At 43.3% G+C, this 13,469-nt stretch overlaps 1 long non-coding RNA gene across 1 annotated transcript; it reads left to right on the forward strand.

The window, feature by feature from the left end:
• The first annotated feature begins 2,209 nt into the window (after positions 1 to 2,209).
• Positions 2,210 to 12,279, forward strand: LOC126496723 (uncharacterized). The gene is made up of 3 exons (XR_007590413.1): positions 2,210 to 2,520; positions 3,186 to 3,366; positions 9,806 to 12,279. It is a non-coding gene; the product is annotated as an uncharacterized lncRNA (long non-coding RNA).
• Positions 12,280 to 13,469: the final 1,190 nt, after the last annotated feature.

A 13,469-nucleotide genomic window follows, 5' to 3' on the forward strand; every position in this document is an offset into this window, starting at 1 on the left:
TAATCGTGGGAGCCTCCTGTCTTTTTTCATGTCTCATGTTGCCTCCGTCACCTTCCTCCACTCGTCTCCCCTCGCTATGGTCCTCCTAGTTCCGTGACCTGTCCTCACATTTACCACTGCATTTACACAGACATCCTTAGAAACACTAAAAACTAGGACCCACACACATGTGAAAAAGCACATACAATATGTCTTTCTGAGTCAGGATCACCTCATCTAATATAATAGTTTCAGGTCTTTCCATTTTTCTTCAAATTTTGTAATTTCATTTTTGTTACAGCTTAATGAAATTCCATTAGATATTTATACACCACATATTCAATGTCATCTGTTGATGGACATCTAGGCTAATTATACCTCCTTGCTACTGTGAAGAGAGCAGCAATAATCATGGACATGAAAATATTTCTGAGACAAAAAGAGAGCACTTTGGGTGTATGTATGCCCAGGAATGGTGTAGCTGGGTTTTATGGTAGGTATATTCTTAATTTCTGGAGAAATGCCGCACTGATTTCCACATTGACAGTACTGGTATGCATTCACCAGTGAATAAGTACTCCTCTTACCTTGCACACACACACACACACACACACACACACACACACACAGCAATTCAAAGCTGATCAGAGGCCCTGATTTATGGCACAGCTCAGAGGTAGAGTGATTGCATTAGTCCCGGTTCAATCCCCTACACAGAGAAGGAGAAACCTACTTTGAACTTGAACATTCTAGGTTAAAACAGTACAGGAGAGATACTTTGGCATGTGCTTTCTGAACATAACCCCAGTCGTACACAAAACAGTGCTAAGAATCGATGTGTAAGATCACATAATATTCTAAGGGTTCTGCATAGCCATAGAAGTGATTGACAGAGCAAACAGACAATGAACAGAAGGAGAGACTATTATGGCAGCTACCCTTCAGATGAGGGTTAATCTATATAGTATATAAAGTGATGCATATAAGCACAGAAAACGCAGCTCACTTCCCTGTTGCCTTACGTCTGTTTCCTATAAAGCTCCACAGAGACCACGGAGCACCTACGTACCACTCTCCTCCCCAAGCCATTAGCACCCAAGCAAGTTCTTACTGCACAGTCTTCCTGGGGTTGTCTATACACAGTAGCTTCTTCCTTCACCCTACTGAGACCTTTAACTCCTGGACATTGCTCCTTGTCACGTCCCTCTCTCCAGCTCACACTCATTCCTCTGACAACTGTTTACTGTGGACCTACAGTGCCATTACTGTGGCTTTAGTGGGCATCCAATCCATAATTAATTAGTGGGGAATGCTCAGATCTTCTCTTCTAAGGCATCTCTTTCCTCATTAAAGCAGAGTTGATAAAGATCAGTTCCTTGAAAGTAGCCAGACTAAGTGTCTCTCTGGCAGTCTGATGGAACTCAGCCCAAAGGGAACCAGGTTTGAGATGAAGGACCCTTGACAGCCATTCACAGCAGTGGCCCAATGAATGCATGGATGTCTAAGTGAGCAAACACTGCTTTCCCACCTGCACAAGGAAGTCACTTTCTCCATTAGCACTTTCCATCCCAAAGGGGAAAGCCCCCACGGTGCAAAGACTCGGGACAAGAGATCTATTACTCCAGTAGTTGGGTTCATATGTCTCTTGCTGATTTTTCTGACTTGTTGAGACCTATTGTCGGTTTGGCCATGGTTCTAACATATCCTGGCCCATTCTGCTGGCTTCAGCTCAGCTCACACTAACACAGTGGCTGAACTCAATATCAGGGTAGACAATTTATGAACACTTGTAATCACATGCCACCCACATCCAATTAACCCCATAAGGGAAGTATGGGTTCTTCCACTGCAATGTGCAAATCCCCATCCGCCCCACACCTCAGCTTTTCCAGATGACCCTTCCCAGGGTCTGAGTGCTCACAGTCTCCAGCCAGGGAATAAGAAGCCCTTTAACACAGCATGAAACATTCCTCTGATTTTTAGTCCAGCTGCCTGCAAGGTTTTCCCACCTTGAGCCATTCCATTCCGTGTCAGAGTTTTCAAAACCAAACTACGAAGAGCCGAAGATGCTGACCAGCCACCCGACGGGAAAGAATGGCAGCGTGCACATTTTTTTTATTTTATTTTGACCTTGGCTGAAACTGTTTTAAAAAGAGGAAATGCTGTAGCAAAGACCTACCAGGCCTGGGCTGCATCTGGCAAAAGTGGCTTGGGTTTCCATCCTCTGCTCTGTTGTTTTAGGCTCTTCCAATTTCCATTTCACAATATGAGTCTGTTGACACACTACCTGTCTGTCAACAAGATTCCCTCCGGCTGGTGGGCTGGGGTTGATCGACGGTCATAGCACTGTTGATCTAGAAAGTGGAGAGGAGAGAAAGCTCAGATTAGTAAGGAAAAATGCCTGAGCCAGAGGAAAGGGGGAACTGAATCCTTTGATGAAGGAAGTCTTGGAAGAAAGCAATCCCGCTGAATGGGTGTCAGCTGTAGCGTCTCTGAGACGGCTTAGGCTTGTCTGTAGACTCTGCCCTAAAGAGCATGGAGGTGAGAGACGCAGTTTGCAAGGGGTCCTGGAGTAGAGTATGGAGCTGTGCTATCGCACTGGCTTTCTGGTGCCTTTAGATATTTGACAGGAGACAAGTACAATAAAATTTGACTGAGGGCTTGTTGCTTTGTGCTGGACGGTTTGGGAAAAAATGGCTAGTGGTTCACACACTTAGAGATTAACCCACACTGATGCAGCTGCGTGCTATCTAACTGCAACTTACCTGGTTTTTTTTGTTTGTTTGTTTGGTTTTTTTTTTTTTTTTTTTTTTTTTGGTTTTTCGAGACAGGGTTTCTCTGTAGCTTTGGTGCCCCTCCCGAGTGCTGGGGTTAGAGGCGTGCGCCACCACTGCCCGGCTATATAGCTTTTCTAATCTCCTTATTTGTATAATTGTTCTCTGGGCCACTACAGTACTCATAAGATTGTAGTGAGGAGAGCCAACACGGCTCCTTTTTGTCAGGACTTGTTCGATAAGACTGTAACTCACGATAGCATAGTCTGTCTTTTTCAGTTTCGCAATTTCAGGTCATAGAACAAGGTCCAACACAAAATAAGCGCATGGTAAGGATTTCCTGAGTGAAGAAATCAGCAAAACAAGGCCCAGTAATGGATTGTTGTCTTTAGGACCCTAGAAGACTGACTAAATAGACTTTGTTTCTTACAGTGCCAGCAGACAGAACAGTGAACCTGACTGGCCCATGGGTCAGATAGAAGCTAAGATTTCTTAACCTAACAGAAAAGGAAATGTCAATTGGCTCTTATAATAGTTGTTATGGAACCAACCAGAGCCCCAAGAAAAGAATCTGTCTTGAATCTGTCCTTTCAGCATGCATGCAGAACTATAGGTAAGTGTCCTTCCTTTTCTCTTCTTAAATATCTATTTTTATTTTACAAATGGGTGTTCTTTAGCTCTGTGTATGCCTGGTAACCAAAGAGCCCAGAGAAGGTGTCAGATCCCCTGGAACTGGAGTTCACAGATGGTCTGGAGTCACCATATGTTGGGAATCAAACCAACGCTGGATTATCTGAAATGACAGCGAGTGCTCTTAACCTATGAGCCTCCCCTCCAGCCCTGGGATAAACTAGCCAACTCAGTAGGAGGGGTGTTTATTTTATTTGTTTTCTTTCTTTTGTTTTGTTTTGGAGAGCTCTGATTGGCCTGGAACTCACTATGTAGGTGAGATTTGCCTCAAAACTCACAAAGATCCGCCTGTGCCTACCTCGAGTGCTGGGATTAGCGGTGTGTACCACCATGCCCAACATCTTTTTAAAAACCATATATTGTGCAAAGTGATGGATTTATGACATTTTAACATAGTATCTCATTTCTTTGACCATATTAACTCCACTACCATCTCTTATCTCCTTCCAATTAGATTCCTTCCTCTTGTCAAATAATCCCCTCTATTTTACACACACACACACACACACACACATATTTATTCTACACATGAGAGAAAACATATTTGTATGTCTGGGTCTGGTCTATTTAATTTAATATGATGATATCCACTTTATCCATCTCACTACAGATTACGTCATTTTATCCTTCTTTACCTGTGCACAAAGCTCTCTTGTTTATATAGTTTCTTTCTCCATCCATCTGTTGATGGATACCTAGGCTGGTTGTGTAATTTGATTATTACAAATATTGCTTCAAAACACACAGATGAGTAGGTGTCTCTGTAGAGAGCTGACTTGGATTCTTTCAGATGCGTTCCCAGAAATGGTATAGCTGGATCACATGGTAGTTCCATTTTTAGTTGATTTTAGTATTTTGAGAAAGTCCTTACTGATTCCTGTCTGACTGTAGTAGCGCACATTGCCTCTCTCCCACACCCTCATCAGCATTTGCTGGTCTTTGTTGCTCTTTATGCTATTAGACGTTAGAGGTTGCATGTGTATATGTGCGCATGTGTGCATGCATGTATCTGTGCACATATCCATGTGTATATGTGTGTATGTGGGCACACATGAGTGCAGAGCTAGAAGCTGATGTCAGATATCTTCAGTTCTACGGTTTTTGTTTGTTTGTTTGAGACAAGGTCTCTTACTGAATTGAAAGTTCAACAGTTCAGCTTAGCAGCTGGCCAGGAAGCTCTGGGATATCCCTATGGCTACCTTCCCAGTGCCAGGATTGCAGGTGTGCATCATAACCCCCAGCTCTTTATATGGTTGCTGAGGTTCTGAACTCTGTCCTCGTGCCTATGCAGCAAGTGCTTTAGTAACTGAGCCATCTCCTCAATTCAGTTTTTCGTTCAGCATTTAATGTTTTTAGTTAGCATGCAAGCTATTATATATCACTGTGGAATTTTCGAAGACTCTCTTAGTAGACTCTCCTCCCCCGCTTCTCTCCCGCTGCTCTCCTCTCACATCCCAGGCAAGCACTGCCCCAGTCTCTCTTCCTCTTTTATGTCATGTGTCCTCCTACCCACCCCTTGTCCTCCCTCAGCACCCATGTTTACCCTTCCGTGAACTTCTTTCTAGTTCTTTAAGCTTTACTTGCATTTAGATCCACTTCTAAATACACATGTGTGCATTATAGGCTGAAATTCACATGTGAGTAGAACGTGGCTTTATCCTTCCGGAGTCTGAATCTCCTCACTTAATATTCTACCTTCCAGATCCACCCGTTTGCCTGAAAAATACATAATTTCATGTTGCTTTATAGTTTAATCAAATTCCATCAGGTGTATAAATACTACATTTTCACCACCTGTCCATCTGTTGAGGTCATATGGGATGATTCCATTTCTTGGCTCTCACAGACCCGGAAGCAATTAACACGAATCTGTGAGTATCTCTGTGGTAGAACATGGGGCTCCTGGGGTGTATGCCCAGGTGTAATACAGCTGGGTCATATGGAAGTTCTGCTTTTACTATCTTAAGAAACCTCCATACTAACGTCCACAATGGCTGCTCTAGTTGGCACTCCCACCAGCAATGAATAACGGTTTTGCTTTCCCCACACCAGACCAGCATTTGATGTCAGGTGTCTTGATGATTCCATCCTGGGATGAGGGGGTAGAGAACTTAAAGTAGCCTTCATTGGCAGTACTCTTCTGACAAGGATGTCGAACACTCTTGAAAGTACTCGGCCATTTGTGATTCTTCTCTTGAGCGCTGTCTGTCCATTTCACTCTGCCTAAATTTTAGTCAGCAGTTGTGTTTCATGATGTTTAATTTAAGTAATTCTTTGTAAATTCTGGGTATTGACCCCTTCCCTGGTATAACTGGCAACTAGGAAGGATTTTCTTCTATTCTGTGGGCTGTTTGCATCGCGGCTTGCTTCCTTTGCTGTACAGAAACACTGGTCTCATGAAAGCCTGTTTGTCGATCCCGGAGAGAGCTCCTGTGCTGCTGGACATCTTTTCAGACATTCTTCAACCTCCACCTGGAAGTGCATTCCTTGTGCCTTCTCCATCAAGATTCAGTGTTTGAGGTTTTAAAATAAGGTCTTTGATCCACTTTTCTTCCAGGTGAAAATGTGGATCTAATTTCACCATTCTCTGGGTAGATATCACTTTTTTTCAATCAACATCACTTGTTAAAATAGGCTAATCTTCCTTTCTTTTAGAAACTTCACTTTTGAAGGCAAAAGAAAAATTCATTGGCTATATTTGTGCAGGTTTATTTCCAGGTGCTACGTTCTGTTTCTTTGAGCTCATTGTTTTAATGTCAGTACCATACTGTCTTTGTCACCATAGGTCCGTAGTGTGATCTGAGGTCCTGTACTGTGGTTCTTCCAGCTGTGTTCTTCCTCTCTAACATTGCTTTTCCTATCTGTTGTTGTTTGTGCCTCCATATAAATGCTTGAATTTTTTTCCCTAATTTTGTAAAGAATGACATTGAAATTTTTTGACAGGAATTATACTGAATTTGTATCTCACTTTTGATAATGTAGCCACTATCACCATATTAATGCCAAAGTCCAGGAACACAAAGAGTCTTTATATACTCAAGGATCATATTTGACTTCCTTTTTCAGTATCTTGAAGTTCTCACTGTAGAAGTCTTTTACTGCCTTGGTTAAGTTTATTCCTACATACTTTTCAAGCAACTATGAATAAGATATTTTTCCTCATATCTTTCTTTCTCTACAAATTCATTGTTTGTATATATGAAAGCTACCGATTTTTCTCATGGGATTTTTTTATCCTGTATTTTTACTGAAGTGTAAATCATGTTTTTTAAATAAAAGTTATTCTGGAGTGAGATGAAATCTCGGTGTAGATTTTGAGCTGCAGTTCCTGATGCAGGAGGATGTGGCTTGACGAGGGGGGAAAGGAGGGTCTCCCTACCTTATATGAAGGAGAATGAGTGCAGTCCTAGCCAAAAGACTCATAAGAAAGGAACGGCTCATGCAAGTGGCTTGTTGAATAGAGCTTTGCAAAACGGCTGTCTTAAGAGGCAGCCAAAATGATTTGACAACTCCAGAGACTGGACATGGGATACACTTCACAACTCTTGAAGGCATGAGGAGAAAGATAGCCTGTTTAGACCCAGAGAGCTGCAGCTGCAGGACAGGGCTGTTCAGCAAGAACCCTGGCTATATGGAGAGAAAAACAATTGGTACCACGGCATGGCCATGCAGGAGGGAGCAAGGGATGCATAGCCTGTCCTTTCTCTTAGTACTCGGATCCTCCGTTGTCTTTCCAGCTGAAGTCATGGGGCATGGGAGTCTGTCGTCCCTGGTAATCAGCTTCTCCTTGCAGAGTCAGATGCTCAAGGACAGAAAACAGAACTAAAGGTAGAGAGCAAATATCCAGCACTATCAGCATCTTGTCCCCTTCCATGCACATATTCTCCTTGGAGGAATGCAAGTGACTCCCAACATCCCTTGTTCCTTCATTCTCTGCAAGCGTGCTGGCTAGATGAAGTCGTTACTAAAACACTTGACTCGATTTCTGCTAGATGAAACCCAGGCCTAAAGTGGTCATCCATTTACTGAGATGCTGCATTCTTTTCATAGATTATCACATTACTAAGAAAAGTGTCAGTAAATTCAGACCTGTCCTTGCTGCCTTAGTAGTGGCAGAAACCCACAGTCTCCTTCTGAAGCAAGTTCAGTAACTCCAGCCAATACAGTGCCCTCATTTTTGCTTGTTGAGGAGCTGGTCTGTCCCAAGTTCTGATTCCCAATGGATCTACAAGGTGCTGATTAGTTTTTCGGTAGTTTTGTCACAAGCTAATATCATCTGGGAAGAGGGAACATCAGTTAAGAAAATGTCTCCAGCAGCTTGCCCACGGACAAGTCTATGAGGAATTTTCATGATGCTGACAGGCCCAGCCCACTGTGGGTGGTATCATCCCTGGGCAAGTGGTCCTGCGTTGTATAAAAAAGCGAACTGAGTCAGCCATGGAGAGCTGACCAGTAAGCAGCACATCTCTGAGGTCTTCAGATTCAGTTTCTGCTGACAGATTCCTGCTGTGCGTTAGTCCCTGCCCTAACTTCCCTTAGTGATGAGCTGAGATCGGGAAGTGTAAGTCAAGTAAGCGCTTTTCTCCCAAGAGCCTTTCTGTGCTTATCATAGCAAGAGCAAACAAACTAGAGCACACAGCTTTCACTCCTTACTGGAATTCTTTTCCCATTGGTCAGGCCCAAGGTTGTAGAGACAGAAGTCTAAATGCATTGTTAGAGATGTCAGTGAGGGTCATTCTACCCACACATCCTAAGTTCTTGACCCATGAATTCCGGCAGCCGGTGAGATCCTACGTTCATTTTACCTCCGATCTGAAGCACGTCTCCCAGCCTCTCTGCTCATGCTATCTCTTTAACTGAAACTGAGCCAGTTTCCATGAGCAAAGGGACCGTGAAATCGGTGGGTATGAACCTGTAGTCACACTACTCGCCATTTAATAAGTTAAATACGATAAGTTAATAAGAAATAATACGTTTGAAGGAAAGGACCCATTTAGAATACATAGCCAATAATCTGAGAGGGAAAATGGCTGCTGCCTTCTTATTGGGAGGAGGTCAATTATTCAGCAGCATGTCACCTCAGCAGTGGAACTGATCTGCCGTCATATCTGACCCATAATTGCAGAGGAGACATTCATTTAAAGATACCTTCAGATACACAGATTTGTCCCAAAGCTATCAAAGGGAAGAGAGTCTTAAAGTATTTCCACGGAGGCCAACCAGTTTCTCCCCTTTGCCCTAGGCTGCTCATCCGAGAGTCATTTGTCCTTTTCCCCATTTGTGCTCTCTAAGATTCCATGAGCTGTGGCCCAGAGCGCGAGCCGTGTAATCCAAGTCACCCAACAATACAGCTAAAAAATGTGATCTCCCGATGCCTTCCTGCCATCTGCACTCCATCCCTTGCAGCAGCTGCTGATAATTTGAGTAATGTTATTTCCCTGCCTACCCCCATTATCCATTTCGCCCTGGCAAAGAGAGTATCTATGCCTTCATCAAATACACGAGCAATGTAATTCCAGAATCTCATTTTGAGGATCTGCTTTCTGGAACAAAACCTGGTTTCACTTACTAGATCAATCGTGTCCCCAGGAGCAAACCGATGCCGCGGTGAGTAGGTGCAATTAAAGGCATCTTAACTGAAAGGGCACTTACATGAGGGGAGGCAAGGCCGCGGTGAGCCGAGAAAGGGCAATGCACCTGAGCTAATAAGAATAGAGCTCTGTTGCTGCCCCGAGTCCTCAATGCGCCGGGGAGAATTCAGGGAGGGCTAAGAATGTGGAAGAAAGCCAACTAGCATAGCAGGAGCTGGAGTTTGGATTCCGGACTCTGACCACGGAGAAATAGCAGTGACAGGAAGTCAACTGGGGAGCTAAACGCCCTGACCTTCTCTCAAGGCAGTGGGCAAAGCCAGCTGGGAGCCAAAGGAAGGAAAGAGAACCTTCTGGTTGTCAGACTCCAAGAGGTCTTCTCCACAAGGGGCATTGCAGGGAGGAGGCGGTAGAATGGGAGGTGAGGGGGATGGGAACCAGAACTTCCAGCGGGGCATTTGCACTGACCAGTAATGGAATAAACTAAACCCCATATGCCTGTTATGGTGTGAATCGGAGCGGTCCCTAAATGCTCATGTTTTGAAACCCTAATCTGCTTCTGGTGTTATTATAGCCCGGCTGGTAGAAGTTAGTCACTAGGGGTGACCCTATTAAGGTTATACCCACTTCTGGTTCCTGCCTGCGTTGCTCTCCACTTTCTGTCGGCTCCAGTGACATGTCCTGCCCACAAACCCCCACTACATAAACTTCTTTATCCCATCCCACCATAGTGGACTAAGACCATGAGCTAACATAAACCCTTACACCCTTAAGTTGCTTTCTAGGTGTGTTTGTTACAGCGGCAAGACTCAGAAGTGGAGCAGCAATGGTCTATACTATACTTGCCTGGCACAGACATTCTGGAGTATGACGGAGATGGAGCGGAACCAGAATGCCTAGACCTTTGGAGCCTGGTTTTCTTCGTATTTACCCAGCAGGGTGTGGGAGCAGGTCCCAGGCCATCTCAGAGGCTGACTAATTGTCCCTGTTAAACAGACTTCCAGGGATTTGGAAGCTGCATGTCATAGGAATCTTCACACCTGGACCTGACTCTCCGTTCTGACATTTACAACCTGTCCAAGACTGGACCAGTGACTCAGTCCCTTTGACCATGAGTGGCCCGCTTGTTCGAGTAACCACCCTAACTAAATATTGCAAAGAGTAGGTGAACTAATGGCAAATTCTTAACAGGGCTTTTGTCACACATGATAAAATGCCCTCGAGATGCCCCTTCCTCACTATCGACCTTTTTCTCCTCTGAGCCTGTGGCTGTCATGTCACGCACATTTCTCACTTGCTTTGAGGAATTTTGGTAAAACTGTCAAAGGCTCACTCCTAAAGGCAGGTTGGTTCACTGGTCGTGAGACAAGTGCCTGTAATCTCAGTGCTTAGGAGGTGGAGGGAGGGAGATCAGGAGCCCATGATCATCCTGGCTCCACAGAAAATCCAAGGCTAGGCAGGGCTGCATGAGATTCTGCCTCAAATAAATGAAGCAAACAGCAGCAAAGACTTAGTAGTGATGGTGTTTTCAGCAATGATAGGGTCGTTTTGATGTGGATAGAATGAGTTCTTCCTATAGCTCTAAATACATCGTTTATGATGTGCTCCTTAACAGAGAGATGTTAATTGACTACAATCTATGGCTATAAGGAAAATCCACAGAAATCATTTCAACATGGCTGACTCTGAAGACCAGAGCAGGACTAGAAAGCTAATCCCACAGAAAGCAGACTCTCGCTTTTTTCTCTGTCTGCTTCCACATTGCCCAAATGATTAAAAGAAATAATATTCATCCTGATTAACTTTTTAATTTTTATTTTTTTCATTTGCTATTATTATGGGGCCAGGGAACAGAGTCTTTCTATTTAGCTCTGGTTGGACTGGTTCTCACCTTGTAGGTCAAAGTGGCCTTGAACTTGTAGCCCTTCTCTTGCCCCCACTTATCAGGTGTTGAGATTGTAAATGTGTATCACCTTGTTAGGGTCTCTGCCTGTGAGAAATGTTTACGCTTCTTACACAGCTCCGTGGAAGGCAAACTGACAGGGCTATGGACGACACAAAATGGGTGTTATCAGTAACATTAATGAACTGCAGCTACATATTGATATAAAATGTGGCCACAAGAGCCATTAACTTACCAAAGAGAAAACACATGTTAGCAACTTACCACATATTAGGTAAAGAAAGCCTTGGCCATTGTTCTATATCACAAGCACCATGTCTGTTTTTTTCTTTATTTAGTTTTCAACATGTAATCAGATTTAGTAAATTATTGCCCAACTCAATTGGCTTGAGACAACATCAAGGACACAGATCAATCGTGTACCTTTTTAATATCAATCACGTTATCCATGCCCAATAAATAAGAAAGGAGGACTAGGTGGTGGTGGGCCACGCCTTTAATCCCAGCACTTGGGAGACAGAGGCAGGAGGACTTCTGTGAATTCAAGGCCAACCTGGTCTACAGAGCTAGTTCTAGGATAGCCAAGGCTATACAGAGATACACTGTTTCCAAAAACAAACAGACAAGAAAGTAATGAAGGAGGAAGGAACCCGTCTCTTGATGAGCTCTGGCACAAGATAGTTCACCTGCTTGCAAAGAGTTACTTGTGTGTGTCCAAAATGGCAAAGCTTTGCTCACGTGACAATGTGTTTTCTATGTGACAGTCATCATCAGAAGTTAACTAGCCCATTATCTGTTGATTTAGGATACAATCCAATACCCTCACTCACTCTTAGGCAGAGCTGATATCATATGTGAGCTGCTTACCATATCTAGACTTTGGGATCTCTTCCATTTCTCCTAGACCCCCTCGCTATTATCCTTGCAGAATGGACCACCAAGAGGAGGAAGACTAAGACCCTAGAAATAAGCATTCTATAGGAATGCTGGAGCAAAGACCACGTTAACTAAGAAGAGAGACAAATGTTACCCTTCCCTGTGGTTTTCCTGAGTCTGTTCTTCCTGTCTTCTCTACTATGATGGACCACAGAGTTCCCCCCTCTCGTCTTCTATTGCATTGCCTAGCAAACTCTCCATACCTCCCTTGAATTCTCTGTAGTCCTCCAATTAACTCACAGTCAGTCAGGTGTTCCTAAACTTTGTGGTGGTTGAGGAAACATGGAAAAGATGGTGTCGAGGGCTGGAGAGATGGCTCAGAGGTTAAGAGCACTGATTGTTCTTCCAGAGGTCCTGAGTTCAGTTCCCAGCAACCACATGGTGGTGGCTTACAACCATCTGTAATGAGATCTGGTGCCCTCTTCTGGTCTGTAGGCACACATGCAAACAGAACACTGTATACATAATAAATAAACAAAATTTTTTTTTAAAGGTGGTGTCGACCTGATTTACATCAGCATGGCTAGGAGAATTTGGGTAGATACTATTAAATCAATCACAGAAACTACTCCAAGATCCTAGAAAGTAAATAATACTTCCCCATATGTTCCTTGAAACTGGTACTACAGTTCCTTGGTCACATAGGTGTAGTCAAATAGTTAGCAAACTCTGTGAAACATTATGCTAAATAAAGTTTATTAACTGACGATGTGAAACTTTGAACAGAGATGCGTGAGCCACTGTGAGAGGGGTTGAACTTACTCAACCCCAGAACTTTCCCCACTAAGGCCCATTCTGAACACTGGTGTCTCAGAGAAAGCATGTTGGGGAGTGGCCTTAGCTTTGCCTAGCAGCTTTTGTTTGTAGATGACAAATTTAATAATTAGTCTTTTCAGACAGTTTTTGTGTAGACTAGGGCAACAGCGTGGGTAGGTTAAGGATAGATGTTGATCTTATTTTAAGCTCTTAATGCTAAAACCTAGGGAAGCAGTTAAATCTAACATGAAGATACGAAATTAACCCTTCTGTGAGTCTTGCTATAGACGATGTTACCAGAGCTCTCACCACTGTGGTCATTGATAACCTTCCAAACAATCTCAAGCCCTGACACTCATTCCACAAGGTAAAAACCTGTGGTTTTGTGGAGGCTGTAAGATTTAGTCAATGGGCCAACAAGATGGCTCAGTTGCTGCCAAGCCTGATGACCTGAGTTTGATCCCTGGAACCTAAACGAAAGAATGAGAGAACTGACCCCTGCAAGTTATCATCTGACCTCCACATGTGTGCCATAGCAAGTGCATGCTCCCTACACAATAACTAAAAAATAAATAATGATTCTTAGTCCAAATCATATTATATTATAGAATTATGACTAGACAAAAGTTAAATCCACCCTAGCTTTAAAGATGAAACCCAATATATTGCAAGTACTAAGCGCTGGAGTACACAGAGAGGGAAAAAAAAATGTTTATCAAAGTCAGGCTAGACCCTTGTTATTATAAGCTTATTTTTAAATATGAGATATATTTGTGCACGTTAAACTTTAGATATGTATGCTCTGTATGCATGAATACATGTACTCAGAGTATATTCTTTCTA

The sequence above is a fragment of the Alexandromys fortis genome, unplaced genomic scaffold, assembly GCF_014885135.2.
Source record: "Alexandromys fortis isolate MF-2015 unplaced genomic scaffold, M_Fortis_MF-2015_v1.1 scaffold_6, whole genome shotgun sequence".
In the NCBI taxonomy this organism is placed as follows: domain Eukaryota; kingdom Metazoa; phylum Chordata; class Mammalia; order Rodentia; family Cricetidae; genus Alexandromys; species Alexandromys fortis.